Raw genomic sequence first — 14,805 nt, 5'->3', positions numbered from 1 at the left:
GACATTCCATTTCAGAAGTCGATAGGGGATTCAATATTCCGAGACCCACAGTGTCAGGATTGTTAAGATAATCAAATTTCAGGCTTTACCTTTCACCATGGTCAATCCACTGGCAGACGGCCTTCACTTAACGACCGATAGCAGCGATGTTTGTCAGTGCTAACAGACAAGTATCAGTGCATGAAATAGCCACAGGGTAGGACAATGAGGCGAAATTTGGCGTTAGTGGGCTGTGGCAGCAGACGACCGTCGCGAGTGCTTTTGCTAACAGCACAACATCGCCTGCAGTGCCTCTCTGGGCTCGTGACATACTGGTTGGACCCTAGACGACTGGAAAACCGTGACCCGGTCAGATGAGACCCGATTTCAGTTGGTAAAAGCTGATGGTAGGGTTCGTGTGTGGCGCAGACTCCACAAAGCCATGGACCCAAGTTGTCCAGCACTGGCGCTATGAAAGCTGATGGTGGCTCCACAAACGTATGGACTAGACTGGGTCTTCTGGTCCGACTGAATAGATCATTGACTGGAAATGATTATGTTGGCTACCTGGAGACCATTTGAAGCCATTCATGGACTTCATGTTATTGATTCCAATGCTCCTTGTTACCAGGCCAAATTTGTTCGTGGCTGGTTTGAAGAACCTTCTGAACAATTCAAGCGAAAGATTTGACCACCCAGATCGCTTGTTATGAATCTCTTCGAACATTTGTGGGACGTAATCGAGACGTCAGTTCGTGCCCAAAATGCTGCACCGGCAACACTTCCGCTATTATGGACGGCTAGAGGGGCAGCATAGCTAAATATTTCTGCAGGGGACTTTCAAAGACTTACTTGTATTGAGTCCACGCCACGCCGAGTTGCTGCGCTACGCCGAGTAAAAGGAGATCCGACACGAATTCGGAGGTATCCCATGACTTTTGTCACCTCATTGTAGTCTAACTATAATAGCTGTAAGTTACTGACCGCCCTATCCAGCTATACTTTTTTCGTGACTCTGTAAGTCCAACGAAAGTGATAGCTTGTAAGATGACGGTTCACTGAAGCATGGGATGTCCAGTGCTTCAATACGTACTGGTACCTCTCTGACTGCGACTGCACCTAATACCTTTCTCTGCATTCCGATGTGCTCCCATACTGAGCAAAATGCCGTATCCTTACCCAGAGTTTGTAAGCAGAGAAGGTTGCCCATGGACTTCTGATTTTGTTTACCTGCAGAATCAATTGACTGCATAAATTGACGGGCACATTAGGAGTCAGGTCAGATGAGGAATGACACGAGATGTCTTACCTTCTCCAATGCCCTCAAACAGCTCTTAACTCCGCATGATTTATCGTAAATTTGTTAGGTAAGTAAACCTTACAACGACGTTCACGAAAAATCACAGAGCAGTAGGAGAATACCTCCACTTAGACCCATCAATGATTATTGTCATTTAGTTGTGGTGTTCATTTGTAAATTTCATGGAAGCTTGAGTCCATTGGAAGCCCTGGATATTTTTGAAATGTATGCTTGGGTACCAACTCTCCTCTGCCTGAATAAATTGAACACTATGGGCCTCTTCAGTACGTACGATGTCATTCAGCTTCAACACTCTTTATCTCCAGAAAACTTACAACTGTTTTTCACAGTCTGTTCCTCCAACTTACTTATTGTTAACTGAAAGTGATGTGACTTTTTTTTAATTACAGATTGGAGAAGAAACAAGAAAGGGTCATATTTTACGAAGTCAGGTAATAATATAATTTTAAATTCACCCAAGTGAACGGTAAAATAGACATGTAGATGTCAACTGCGGTTTATCAAATGGAACCACAGTAATATTTTCTGCTAGTATTGTAGATTTCGAAGAGAGGAATTTCAGCCCTGTTTCACTCTTCGAAATCCGATTAGTTGTTTCGAAGAAATTGCAGTACTTAGAACGTGCAATGTACCTACAGGCTGGCAATTATTGAACTATATGAAAAAAACGTACATTGCTTACAAACTGCGGCGTGCATATACTTTATTCGACATGTAAGCGTCACTACAGATATTCAGATTTAGGTTATGACATGTTCGATATGCCTGCCGTCATTGACGATGATGTGGCGCGGACGAATAGTGAAATTCTGCATGACCCTCTAAAGTGTCGGGACATCGATGCTGTCGATGATTTTCTGAATGGCTGTTTTCAGCTCAGCAATGATTTTGGGGCTATTGCTGTACACCTTTCCTTAATATAGCCCCACAAAAAGGAGTCGCATGTGTTCAAATGCGGAGAATATGGCGGCTAATCGAGGCCCGTGCCAATGGCCTCTGGGTACCCCACAGCCAGAATGCGGTCCCCATAGTGCTCCTCCAGGACTTCACTCTCCTTCTTCGATGGGTTCGAGCTTCGTCTTGCTTGAACCACATCTTGTCGAAATTAGGTTCACTTTGGATAATGGGTATGAAATCACTATCCAAAACCTTCACGTACCGTTCGGTAGTCACCGTGCCATGAAGGCCATCAAGGAATATCGCACCGACTATTCCGTGACTGGACACTGCACACCACACATCGATCGCGAAATGCGGATTCTCAGTCCCCCAAATGAGCCAATTTTGCCTACTGACGAACCCATCCAAATGAAAGTGAGCTTCGTCGCTACATCAAACCATACAGCGCATACTAATCCCCATAAAGCCCCGCGGGTAACAGTGCAACCGTTCAGTTAGAACGTCCTAACGCAAACCGTTCAGAAATTATGAGGATTTTATTTCATATAATTCAATAATTGTCACCCTGTATGCGAACATCGAACGGATTGCTATTTTATGATCAAGTTCGTGCTTTCAGGTCCGAATAAGGAAGTAGATCACATCGAATGCAGAATAAACAGTATCTCACCTCAGCAAGAGTAGTATCCTCAGCAGATCACAGTTTGGATTTCAGGCGAGTTGCTCTGTTGAGGATGCAATTTACTTGTTTACTCACCAAGTTTAATAGGCTTTAAATAATAAAATAGTGCCAGTTGGTATTTTCTGCGACCTATGTAAGACATCAGACTGTGCAAATCACAGTATTCTCCTAGATAAATTGTTTATGGGCTTGATGGTCCAGCCAACCTAGGGACAATCTCTTATTTAATCAAAAGAATGCAGAAAGTTGTACTTAGTAATTTAGTCAATATAGAGCGGGGACATTATTCTGACTGGCGAGAAATCAAGGCTCAAATTTGTGTCCTCTGTTGTTCCCCTTGTATGTAAACGATCTTCTGCCTGATATACAACTACCAGAATTAGTTCTTTGTGCAGATGACTCTAGTATTGTAATCAATCCAGGCATACACATAGAGAAAAAAGTAAACATTGTTCTTCAAAGTATCATTGGCTTTCTGCGAATGTTTTCATCTTCAGTTTGAAAAAGACACAACATAATCAGTTCTGTATATCTAGGGGTACTTCATAAGTGATTTGTAACATATGGTGAGGAAATACTCGTAATAAATAGGGCAGAAACTTCAGAATACTTTGGTGTCCATAGTGATGAGAATTTGATCTGGAAAAAATACATCCTGGGACTGCTCTAACGTCTTAGTTTAGCCACATTTGCACTCAGAATCATTGTAAATCTTGAAATCTTGGGGAGAGACAAATTAGTAAGCTGACACATTTTGAATGTTGTTATGCCCTAGGATAGTATTCCCGCAGACACTGAAAATTCGTCCATGTTCTACCTTGGCAGCTCCCGGAAGGCGAACCGCCCGTGACAATGACCAGTAGACTCCAGCTAGGCGGAAATTCTGACCGAGTTGGTGCAAACACGGAAGCTATCGGAGCATAGGGCAACGAACGAGGGTCCAGCTCTGCAAACGAAGCATAGTGACATCATGGAAGCAGAGAAATACTGTCGTACTGGTGACAAAGCAGAGTGTCGTAAGGAAGGCTAGCTATAACGCAACAATAAGTATTCAGGTGCCAAGACAGCAGAAAAGAGCCTATGAAAGGTAAAGCGTGAAAGTATGAAGCCACTAAGAGAAGTGACAGCGGGTGATGACCTGAACACATGATGTCATTGCCACCTCCATCGCCTTAGAGCACACAGGAAGCACCAATACAAATAACTCGCCATTCTCAACAAATGTCATTTGCTGATGACACCGCTTTCCTCGTCCTTTAGCCGGCCAGAGTGGCCATGCGGTTCTAGGCGCTACAGTCTGGAGCCGAGCGACCGCTACGTTCGCAGGTTCGAATCCTGCCTCGGGTATGGATGTGTGATGTCCTTACGTTAGTTAGGTTTAATTAGTTCTAAGTTTTAGGCGACTGATGACCTCCGAAGTCGCATAGTGCTCAGAACCATTTGAACCATTTTTGAACCTCGCCCTTTATCCTACCCTTCAGCCGTCCCAACGTACCCTCCAAAACCACCTTGACCAGTTCACCACTTGGTACAACCAGTGGTTCCTCCGTATCAACCCCTCCAAGACCCAGGTGATTGTTATAGGCCGCTCCACCTGCTCCTTCCATCTCCATGATTTCTACCTCACCATTTATGGCCATCCTATCCACCTCACTCCTACCCTCAAATACTTTGGCCTCACCCTCGACCGCCACCTCGCCTGGACTCTCCATGTCCTTACCATCCAACATGAAACTCACAACAGACTCTGCCTCCTGAAACTCCTGTCTGGCCAGACATGGGGACTGCATCCTTCCACCATCCTTCACACCTACAAATCCTTGATCCACCCCGTCTTTTGTTATGCCATAGTTGTTTGGATTTCCGCCCCTCGCAGGTTCTATAAAGCCCTCCAAATCCTCGAATGCCATGCACTGCACCTCACCTTCATCATCTGCCTCCCGTCCCCCATGCGCTTCCTCTACGACCTAGTCCCCCTTCTCAACCTTCTCCTTTTCCTTGAACACATCCGCATCCTGTATATTGCCCGCCGACTCGATCCCCCTTTACCATTGTGTCCCACCCTCTTTCCATCTCCACACCCTAAACCTCCTTTTCCAATGCAACTTCCAGCATCTACCCCTCCCAGATGAAGAGCTTCGCCCTGACATCTACCCTTCCTACCAACTCTAACCCCATCTTCCTCCTGCTTCCTCCTCTGGGCTCCCTCTCCTCCCCCTCCCTTCCCCTGAGTGGCTTTCCCCCTCCTATGCCCCCTCCCGCTCCTGTGCTCCCCTTCAGTGTCTCTGCACTCCCTCCTGCCTTGTGCTCTATCTGCATCTCCCGCCCTGCCCATCTCCTGTCTCTTGGCGCGCCTCCTGTCCCCCCCCCCCTTTTCCTCTTCCTCCCTCCCCCCATCCCCCTCCCCACTTTCTTCCTCCTCTCCGACCTCCAGTCCTTCGGCAGGTCCCTACCAGCAGTTTTTATTCCTTGTGAGTGTTCCGTCGTTTCCAGTGGTTTTATTTTTTAAGTGTCTCACTGTGTATGATTTTTATACTGTGGCCGACTTTTAATTTGTGTTTCACTCCAGTGATTTTAAGCACACAACGAATTGCCAGCTGTGTTCTTTTAACTTTACGTCGACTTTTTAATTGTCACCCAATGTCCCCATATTAGAGTATATTTTAACTCCCATCATCTCCATTTACTGTACTTTATGTCCCCCTTTTTACCCCCATTTTTTATGTAAGAGATCCCCTTGTATTTCTGTTACAGCCATTTGGCTGAAGAGCGGTGGACTGTACAGCTGCCAGGGGAATGAAATTACAATAAAGGAAAAAAATCAACAAATGTTTGATTACTGAGTACTGATTGCTGATTGCCGAGTGCTTAGTCTCAGCCCTTGTGTCAGTTGCAGTTATCCGTTGAGAGGGAGGCTATGGAACTGCGAGTCTGGCTGGGAGGACGTTGCTGCTGCCAGCTGCGCTGCTAACTTCCGAGGCAACACTAATGGGGCGCAGAGGCCGCCATCAGCCTGCAGGCCTGCTGGATGCTTGACCTGCGTGACCTGGACGCCATTCGTCATCTGCCTTCGAGAGAGCTGCGAGGGGCACTGCACCTGCTCATTTCGTTTCTGTAGCAGATACCGATGGTGCTGGCTTCTGTCTCCTAAACAGGGACTGAGAGCCGACGCCTGTGAACCAGGGAGTAGAGCACTTGAGGTGGAAGTGGGGGGTAACTGCTGAGTGCGAATGTTCGATGCCAATGAGTGCTCTTTGGAGATCGATACATAGAACTGGAGGCCACAAGAGTCCGCGTGTTGACTGCCGGCCCATGACGTAATAGCCGCCACCAGAAGTTTCGTTGGCGTGGCAGTACTACAAGATGAACGCATGCAGCCTGCTGACGAGGCACTGCTCCAACAGCTCGGCTGTATTTTGTTGGTTGGTTGATTCGTGGGGAGGGGAGCAAACGGCGAAGTCATCAGTCCCATCGGAGTAGGGAAGAAACCATCCCAGCATTTGCCTGAAGCGATTTAGCGAAATCACGGAAAACCTAAATCAGGATGGGCGGACGCGAGTTTGAACCGTCGTCCTTCCAAATGCGAATCTGCTAACCACTGCGCCACCTCGCACTGTGCTTTGGAAGACAATCCTGTATTGCTGCCTAATAAACGTGTTATTGTCAATGATGTGTTCTCGGCGATATTGAGCGCAACTTGTCCCTCACTACCGCATCCTACACGGCTGCTTCCTGATGACTGCTATTGTCAGGGACTGGACTTCTATAATATCTTCATTTAATAATAATACCATATGAAATAATATTCTGGGGTAAATCATCTTTAAGTTTTGTGGTGCTCACCCATGATCATCTTGTAGACATCTGTTTAAGCGGTTGGACATTCTGATTGCTGCTTTACAGTATATTTATTCCCTCATCAATGTGTAAATAATCCACTGCAGTTCAAAATGACCAATGATGTACATCACTACAGTAACAGAAGGAAAACTGACAGTCATTATTCCACATTAAGGTCGTCTTTAGCACAAAATTTGGTGCACAATTCTGCAACTAAAATGTTGGTAACTTACCCATTATTTAACTTACCCATTATTATACGCACATAAAAATTTTTTTGCATCACCTCAGTTCCGAGAGTTCCGGAACTTGTACAGAAAACTGGAACAGAGATCAAAATAAATGTCATTTTCACCCTTTTTATTGCTCATGATAACCACACATTGCATGTTGTATCACCATACAGCGAGATCTTCAGAGGTGGTGGTTTAGATTGCTGTACACACCGGTACCTCTAATACCGAGTAGCACAAGATACGCTGATAATTTGTTCGATACGTGATGGCATCGACTCGTATAAGGCGCGAATGGTGTCCTTTGGTACAGCCATCCATGCTACATTTCCCTGGTTCCAAAGTTCATCTGTGGTGGTTGGCACTGGGTGCAGCGCTGCACGCGTCGTTTCACCATATCCCACACACTTTCGATTCCCGACGAGTCGTGATCTGGCGGACCGGGGCAAAAGGCTGACATCCTGTGACACCAAGAAATCGCGTGTTTGCGAAGCAACATGTGGTCGCTCATTGCCTTGCTGAGAAACGTCGTCTGGGGTGTATGGCTGCGGCTCGCAGGATATCATTCACGTAGGTCAAAGTGCCCTGACACGAACCAACTGCGATTTGTGGTTGTACCCAATAGCATCCAACACAATAAGGTCTTGAGTTGTGTGAAAACAGTCACTGTGACGCCGCTCCCCTGTGTGCGAGGAACCAAAATGCAGCCATAATTTTCAAACAAACAGAACCTGGATTCGTTCGAAAACACTATTTGATGCCATTTCCTGTCCCCAGTGACGTCGTTCCATATACCATTGCCGTCGAGCATGTTTCTGCCCATTCGTCAAAGGCAGCCGGAGAGGTGGACGACGCGCACTTTAACGGACTGTCATCCGTAATAGTGTATGATCTATTAAACTGTTCCACTGCTGCGCCTGGGCCGAGGACGGCGCAGATGCGTCCTGTAGTGCCATTCGGTGAGGTGTCTATATTCTCGGGGGGCGGCCAGGATGGTGCGACATGATCAATCTCGCCGTATCTTACGGCCATCTGTGAACCATTCTGCACATACCCATTGAACTGCCGAAACACTTCGTTCCACACCAGCAGCAATTTCCCAGATGGATGCATCACCTTCTATCATGCCAATAATGCGGCCTCTTTCAAACTCACAGATTTGACGGTACCGTTCGCGCATACCTCTACGAGGCATCCTGCACGTCTCCTCAAAGTCACACTTATCCATTACGTTCGGTTCATAGCGACAACGAGAGCCGCAGTCAAATTTTACCGGTAGGCGGTGTTGCGCCGAGGTGTCGATGATGACCTTGAATCTGCGGGCCGACATGGATCAAATGCTAATCATTTCTGCAGAACACACTAATGTACGTGTCCTGTGGATATTAACGACCTATCTCTAGTCGTTCAAGGTGTTTTTCTTCTGAACATGAGTGTATCTAATTAACTGGGATACAGAGGAATTGTAGCTTTCTGATATGACTGTGTAGTTCACGTGTATTGAGTGCCTGTCACTTACATACAAATCGTTCACAATTCAAGACGTATAAGATATTCTACTTCTTTACGGAGAACGCAGAAAGAACGCGGAGAGAACAATTAAATTCTCCGCGTAAAGTATCCCGATAGACGGTATCCAAGAGGACGACAGTTCAGCGAACGTACAAAAAATATTAATTGGAGAACACTGAAATGCTACGTAAACACGAAGGTCATACTGAAAGTAGTGACCAACAATTTTTAAATCTCTTCCTGTTTGGGCATGGGTGTGTGTGTTTGACCTTAGGATAATTTAGGTTAAGTAGTGTGTAAGCTTAGGGACTGATGACCTTAGCAGTTAAGTCCCTTAAGATTTCACACACCTTTTTTTTCTTCCTGTTTGTTTTTGGGAGAAACCAAGTATATCGCCCCAATGTATGGGCTTTTCGCTTACCTTTCAACATAGTCTCCATTTCTGTGCTCACATTTTCCCCATCGTTCTGCATATTGGAAAATACGCTGACGATAGAATTCTGTACCAGATGCACGAAGACAATGACGCGCTGCTTTTTGAATATCCTCCACCGTCTCGTGCTGTTGGCGCCGCATTTATTCGTTTACAGCTTACACGCCTGTCTCAATACGCGTCAAAATAACATCACCTTCATTTTGAAATCCCTGAAGAAGGTTTTTGGCTGATGGCCAACCTCAGAAGTTTCTGGTCTTCGGTCAATAAACATGGAACCCAACGGGCACAAACTTTTAGGTAACCTAAGCTGTGAATCATTTCTTGCATTGCATTGTCTCCTACTGCAAGCTTAGCGGCGAAGTCGTTCACTGTCACACGTCTGTCTTCTTTGATGAGTTCCGCAATACTTTCCTTGTTGCGTTCCGTGGGGGCAGCTCGCAGGTGACTGCTACGAGACTCATCTTGAATACTCGTTTCCCTGTCTTTGAAATGCTTCGTCAATCTCCTAACACTGCTAGCATCTGTGCAAATATATCCATAGGCACGTTGGAGTCTGAGGTGAATTTTAACCAGGAATTCAATGACGGCACGCTGTCGAAACGAAACGTCGATGTCCGTCATTTGGAAATACCGCCTGTGATCGCGTGATAGACGCAAATGACGTCATAATATAGCAACATGTGGCTGGAAATCTGTAGATTACCATCCTGTAGTCGTTTTTGTTACAATGTTGGGATTTGAATTTTAACAATGAGTTGTTCACGATATCCAGTATGGCCCTCGTGGTAAGGTGTGGAGCGAACGAAACAGGTGCTCCGGTTGCTTTGCTCATAATCCACATTTTATCTCCATGCAACTTGTTGAGACTCCTGGGACAAGTCAGCCCAGCGTTGATCGCATTTTGCGCTGATTCCATCCATACCACGAGTCACTCATCAGCGAGTTTCGCAGTGGGATTGCAGAAGACGAATGCAACTCCATTACTCACAAGTCAGATCGAGTATGATATCACAATAGAAGTTTCTTTCTTCAAAGAACTCTCTTTATTGATGAAGCAATCTTTGCATACAATGAGGATCTAAACGTGAGAAATATGCGGTATTACAGCTGAGAAAAAAATGGCTCTGAGCACTATGGGACTTAAAATCTTAGGTCATCAGTCCCCTAGAACTTAGAACTACTTAAACCTACCTAACCTAAGGACATCACACACATCCATGCCCGAGGCAGGATTCGAACCTGCGACCGTGGCAGTCCCGCGGTTCCGGACTGAAGCGCCTAGAACCGCACGGCCACCGCGGCCGGCTATTATAGCTGAGAATCCGCAATGACTGAGGCGGGTTGAATGTAAGAGATAGTGCATTGTGAACATTTATTTTGGTTTTATTAGATATTTCGTAACTGGTTCTTACTTCAGCAAATAACACTGGGTAACAAATTTTTTCGAATTGCCAGTTGCAAGTGATGTTTTTTCTGATTCCTAATATTTCCGATCTACTGATTTCAATTAGGAAATCGGTTTCGCTCTCCATGCTCTGGTTTTCATGCAGTTCACTCTTCCATTCCAGCCGTTTTTGGTTAGGTTAATTACTTACACATTTATGTTGTCGACGGGATTGTGGTATTGTATTTTTTTTCTTTCAGATCCGAAGTCATTTTATCATGGCTAAGAAGAGATGTCAACGTAACAATCACCCAAACATTTTGTGTTACATTTGTGGATACTACATCCTTATTCATTGAAGAAACAATATAACATCCTTTGTGAGGTGACCAAGACAAAACATGGGTCCTATATACACTCCTGGAAATGGAAAAAAGAACACATTGACACCGGTGTGTCAGACCCACCATACTTGCTCCGGACACTGCGAGAGGGCTGTACAAGCAATGATCACACGCACGGCACAGCGGACACACCAGGAATCGCGGTGTTGGCCGTCGAATGGCGCTAGCTGCGCAGCATCTGTGCACCGCCGCCGTCAGTGTCAGCCAGTTTGCCGTGGCATACGGAGCTCCATCGCAGTCTTTAACACTGGTAGCATGCCGCGACAGCGTGGACGTGAACCGTATGTGCAGTTGACGGACTTTGAGCGAGGGCGTATAGTGGGCATGCGGGAGGCCGGGTGGACGTACCGCCGAATTGCTCAACACGTGGGGCGTGAGGTCTCCACAGTACATCGATGTTGTCGCCAGTGGTCGGCGGAAGGTGCACGTGCCCGTCGACCTGGGACCGGACCGCAGCGACGCACGGATGCACGCCAAGACCGTAGGATCCTACGCAGTGCCGTAGGGGACCGCACCGCCACTTCCCAGCAAATTAGGGACACTGTTGCTCCTGGGGTATCGGCGAGGACCATTCGCAACCGTCTCCATGAAGCTGGGCTACGGTCCCGCACACCGTTAGGCCGTCTTCCGCTCACGCCCCAACATCGTGCAGCCCGCCTCCAGTGGTGTCGCGACAGGCGTGAATGGAGGGACGAATGGAGACGTGTCGTCTTCAGCGATGAGAGTCGCTTCTGCCTTGGTGCCAATGATGGTCGTATGCGTGTTTGGCGCCGTGCAGGTGAGCGCCACAATCAGGACTGCATACGACCGAGGCACACAGGGCCAACACCCGGCATCATGGTGTGGGGAGCGATCTCCTACACTGGCCGTACACCACTGGTGATCGTCGAGGGGACACTGAATAGTGCACGGTACATCCAAACCGTCATCGAACCCATCGTTCTACCATTCCTAGACCGGCAAGGGAACTTGCTGTTCCAACAGGACAATGCACGTCCGCATGTATCCCGTGCCACCCAACGTGCTCTAGAAGGTGTAAGTCAACTACCCTGGCCAGCAAGATCTCCGGATCTGTCCCCCATTGAGCATGTTTGGGACTGGATGAAGCGTCGTCTCACGCGGTCTGCACGTCCAGCACGAACGCTGGTCCAACTGAGGCGCCAGGTGGAAATGGCATGGCAAGCCGTTCCACAGGACTACATCCAGCATCTCTACGATCGTCTCCATGGGAGAATAGCAGCCTGCATTGCTGCGAAAGGTGGATATACACTGTACTAGTGCCGACATTGTGCATGCTCTGTTGCCTGTGTCTATGTGCCTGTGGTTCTGTCAGTGTGATCATGTGATGTATCTGATCCCAGGAATGTGTCAATAAAGTTTCCCCTTCCTGGGACAATGAATTCACGGTGTTCTTATTTCAATTTCCAGGAGTGTACATTACACTGAGGTAACAAAAGCCGTGGGATAGCGATATGCACATATACAGATGGCGGCGGTATCGCATCTACAAGGTATGTGTAATAGGGCACTACAATGGCAGAGCTGTCATTTGTACAAAGGTGATTCATATGGAAAGATTTCCGACGTCATTATGGCAGCCCGACGGGAATTAATAGACTCTGAACGCGGAATGGTAGTTGGATCTAGACGCATGGCACATTCCATTTCGGAAATCGTTAGGGAGCTCAATATTGCGACTTCAGCAATGCCAAGAGTGTGCCGGGCATTATCTCTCACCACGGGCAACGCAGTGACCGACGGCCTTCACTTAACGACCGAGAGCAGCAGCGTTTGCGTAGAACTGTCAGTGCTAACAGACAAGCAACAATGCGTGCAATAAACGCGGAGATCAGTGTGGGACGTACGACGAATGTATTCGTTAGGACAGCGCGGTGAAATTTGTCGTTGGTGAACTATGGAAGCAGATGACCGACGCCAGTGTCTTTGCTAACAGCACGACATCGCCTGAAACGCCTCTCCTGCGCTCGTGATCGTATCGGTTGGACCCTAGACGGCTGAAAAACAGTGGCCTGGTCAGATGAGTCCCGATTTCAGTTGGTAAGAGCCGATGCTAGGTTTCGAGTGTGACGCAGACCCCACGAAGCCATGGAACCAAGTTGTGAACTAGGCATTTTGCAAGAAGGTGGTGGGTCCATAATAGTGTGGGTTGTGTTTACATGGCATGGACTGTGTTCTATGGGCCAACTGAACCTATCGTTGACTGGAAATGGTTATGTTCGGCTACTTGGAGACCATTTGCGGCCTTCGTGGCAAATGTAGGGGGCTTATCTTTCGGAATCCCCGTGTCCTAGCGAGAACCAGTGGATCACACAAATGACTACTATTTTTGTGCCGTTAATACAAAGGGAATTGGTACGAAAAATAAACATAAAATTCCTGACATCCCCTCGGCTGTCAGACCTATTCTGGACGCTATTGAGCTACCACATCCAGTTTTTACAGGATTTACTCCATCTGCAGATACGGAAAGGGATCAAAACCCCGAGACCTGTGAAGAGAGTGACTTTCACGTGTGTTGTTCTAATGTCTCACAGTCTTTAACTGTCCATCAGTTTAATCATTCTGAGCTGAATGACATTGAGCGTGGTTTGGTTTTCTCCAAACTTGCAGCTGAAGTGTTAGCCTCTAGATTTCAAGCAAGAGGTGTACCGAGTGATTGTGTAAAAGAACCATATTACCGAAAGAAGCAAAATAAATTTGTTTATTGCCTTAATGTCTCAGTTATTCTCCAGAACTTAGGGTTTAAACTGTACAATCCGACTGGGGATTATTTGTGGGCAGTTCAAAATCCAGTTTCAAGTGTGTTCTACTACATAATGGAAATCTATATGCATCTATTTCAGTTGGTCATTCTGTGTATTTACGAGACGAGCATAATGATGTGAAGACTGTGATTAACCGACTAAAATACAAGGAGTACAACTGGACAATGTGCGTGGACCTCAAAATGGTTAATTTGCTGCTATGAAAACAGAGAAGATTACAAAGTATCCCCGCTTTCTTTGCATGTAGGACAGCCGAGCACACGATACGCACTGGAGCCAGAAATAATGGTCCATATGTCAAACTGCAAGCCAAATGTTAACAATGACCCAATTGCCAGTACGGAGAAAATAAATTCCCTCTACGCCGTATCAGATTGCGTTGAATTAAGAGTTTGTCAAATCACTCGATAGAGACTGTGAGTACTTCCAACATATAGTCAGAGTTCTTCCTGCTTTGTCCTTTGAGAAGATCGAGGCAGGGGTATTAAATGGACCCCAGATTCGGATACTTGTACGTGATGAAGTTTTTATCACAAAAATGAACATCGAGCAAAGGGCTGCATAGGTGTCATCCGTGTCGGTAGTGGAAAACTAGCTATGAAAGTCTCGTAGCTCTTCATGTCCTGGGATGCAGTATGAGTGTCAAACTCCATTTTTTTTACAGCCATCTTGATAAATTCCTGAAAACTTAGGAGACGTCGGTGACGAGCAAAGCGAACAGTTCCGGCAGGACCTCAAGACTATGGAAGAGCGCCATCAAAGGACATGGGACAAACATATGATGGAGGACTATTGCTGGAGTGTAAACGAGACCTCCCTGAAATAATCCACAAACGGAAGAGTTTGAAACGAAAATTTCTGCCTCAACGAAATGTGTTAGTTATAGGTCACATTTATCTAATAGTAACCTGATCGTATGGTATATGTTTCAGTTTATACCACTGAATAGATTTAGACTGTTTATATTTAATTCGTATTTAATTTAATTTAATTTGTGCTACCTACGTTATGATTTAATGATAAAAACATGAAATATTGACGTGTGTCGACTTCAAAGAAACTGGAGCTGTCAGGAATGAGCTGACCTCATATCTGAAACAAACACCCATAAATTAGGTAAGAACAATTGATGATAGCAAAGCAACAAAAATGCTATTGACCATTGTAAGAGATAAGTCCAATTTGTTACAGTAGTACTACTGGGGCAGCTAGAGGAAGTTCCACTTAAAATATGTAGATGTGGTACCAACACGAAGGCTATCAGCTATCCACTCGCTTCTGGTTACGAAAGCGCTCTCCCAGTTCTTATTTGGTCGTTGATTAGCGCT

The sequence above is a fragment of the Schistocerca piceifrons genome, chromosome 7 (genome assembly GCF_021461385.2).
Source record: "Schistocerca piceifrons isolate TAMUIC-IGC-003096 chromosome 7, iqSchPice1.1, whole genome shotgun sequence".
NCBI lineage: Eukaryota > Metazoa > Arthropoda > Insecta > Orthoptera > Acrididae > Schistocerca > Schistocerca piceifrons.
Note: the sequence above shows the minus strand (reverse complement) of the source record.